This window comes from Mandrillus leucophaeus, unplaced genomic scaffold (assembly GCF_000951045.1).
Source record: "Mandrillus leucophaeus isolate KB7577 unplaced genomic scaffold, Mleu.le_1.0 Scaffold295, whole genome shotgun sequence".
NCBI classification, from domain to species: Eukaryota; Metazoa; Chordata; class Mammalia; order Primates; family Cercopithecidae; genus Mandrillus; species Mandrillus leucophaeus.
This window is the reverse complement of record NW_012103087.1, coordinates 1,221,910-1,224,350: the sequence shown is the minus strand read 5'-3', so window position 1 is coordinate 1,224,350 and position 2,441 is coordinate 1,221,910.

The following is a 2,441-nucleotide window of genomic DNA, read 5'->3' as shown; positions in this document are numbered from 1 at the left end:
CAGGAGTGGTGCTTCATGCTTGTAATCCCAGCACTTTGGGAGGCAGAGGTGAGTGGATCACTTGAGCCCAGAAATTTAGACCAACTGGGGCAACACAGCAAGACCCCATATCTATAAAAAAAATAATAAAAATTAGTTGGGTGTGATAGCACACACCTATAGTCCTAGCTACCTTCGAGGCTGAAGTGGGAGGGTCACCAGAGCCTGGGAAGTTGAAGCTACAGTAAGCCATGATCACATCACCGCATTCCAGCGTGGGTGACAGAGGAAGACCCTGTCTCAAAAAAAAAAAAAAAATGACTGGGTGCAGTGGCTCATGCTTGTAATCCCAGCACTCTGGGAGGCTGAGGAGGGCGGATCACGTGAGGTCAGGAGTTTGAAACTACCTTGGCCAATATGGAAAAACCCCATCTCCACAAAGAATACAAAATTAGCCGGGCATGGTGGTGCATGTGCAATCCCAGCTACTCGGGAGGCTGAGGCAGGAGAATTGCTTGAACCCAGGAGACAGAGGTTGCAGTGAGCCGAGACAGTGCCATTGCACTCCAGTCTGGGTGACAGAGTGAGACTCCGTTAAAAAAAAAAATGGTATTGAGTGAGTGAATAAAATTGCGGGGATCAGCTGAAGTATGTTGGGGTGGGGTGGTGGGGCTGGTAGAGATATGAGGAAGTTAGAATACATGAGCACTTAAGAAGAAAGTTTGCCAGAACAGCATGAGGGAATATCTGGAAAGCAAAAGAGATTTTAGAATTTTGACAACAGAATTTATTTCACAAATTTATCCATACTCAATCTTGGTTTTAATATAGAACTAGTTAAGTTAAAAACAAAATAAAACATCTTTTTTTTTTTTTTTTTTGAGACAGAGTCTCACTCTGTTGCCCAGGCTAGAGTGCAGTGCTGCCATCTTGGCTCACTGCAACCTCTGCCTTCCAGGTTCAAATGATTCTCCTGCCTCAGTCTTCCAAATAGCTGGGATTACAGGTGCCCGCCACCATGTCTGGCTAATTTTTATATTTTTAGTAGAGATGGGGTTTCACGATATTGGCCAGGCTGGTCTCAAACTCCTGACCTCAGGTGATCCAACGGCCTCAGCCTCCCAAAGTGCTGGGATTACAGGTGTAAGCCATGGTGCCTAGCCTAAACATCTCTTCTTCATGCCTGCCAACATTGACCAAAATTGGCATCTCTTGGAGGCACTAAGGTGGGGTGAAGGGACTTGTTGATGAGGGAGGGGTCGGAGTATTATAAAATGAAACTCTTTTTTCATTGGCAGAGATTCTTCTTCCATCCCTTTTTATCGTTTATACTTCTCTTACTTAGTGGGCAGAGGGAAACCTCACAGCAAATCATCCTAGAGAACCAAGTCCCAGGCCAGGAAGGAGTGGCTCATGTATTTGTGTCCTCAGACCTTCCTGGCCTTCAAGCTTAGAACCCCAAACAGGAGTCCAGAGGAGGATCTAGGACCTTACAAAGTAAGAAAGTGTGAGAAGAACAAAGGTGGGGCAGATTGGATAGGGGCTGGAGCCATCCTGGGTACTTGCTTTTAGGAAGGTGAAACCGTGACGTCAGTGCTGTAGACAAATGGGTCAACACCAGCCCCTGTGGTCGATGGACCTTCATCACCAGGGTTGGGAGGCTGTGCTCCTGAGGAGGTGCTACACCTGGGGTAGGTTTGGAAGCAGGCTGGAAAGGGCCTTGCTCTCATCGTCCCTTGTATATGTTCCTATTAATCCACTTCTCTTAGTATGTATACTGGAATTTATTTACCCAAGTTCTCTCCAAAAAGTAAACCACTAATTCCACAATGTGCACCTTGACGGTAGGCACTTGGGGTAGGCAGCACCCACAGCACTTCCAGGAGTTCCTCCCTCTCCTGGCGCTATGGTTTGCAGGTGTCCCCCAAACCATATGTTGGAAACTTAATGTACAATTCAAAAGTGTGATGGAAACTTAATCTATGATGCGACAGTGTTGAGGAGTGGAAGTTTTCAGAGGCAATGAGGTCATGACGGCTCTGCCCTCATGGATGGACTAATGCTATTATTACAAGTGTGGGTCCCTCTTGCTTTCTCTTCTGTGTCCTCACACCATGTAATGCCTTAACCATCTTACAATACAGCAAGAAGACGCACATCAGATTCGGCCGTTCCATCTTGGACTTCCCAGCCTCCAGAACCATGAGCAAATCAACTTCTATTGCTTGTAAGTTATCCCAAAATCTGTGGTATTCTGTGATAACAGCACAAAATGGACTAAGAAATCTGGTATTCAAGCCCTTGCGTAGTCCCCTTCCAAAGCGTACCAGGGATGTTCTATGTGAACCATTAAAAAAACAGAAATGATAGTATGTTTCTTCTGTGATTAGGTTGTAAAGGATACCACAGCTTTCATCTTGGTCAGTTTCTCTCTCTCTCTCTCTTCTTTTTTTTTTTTTTTT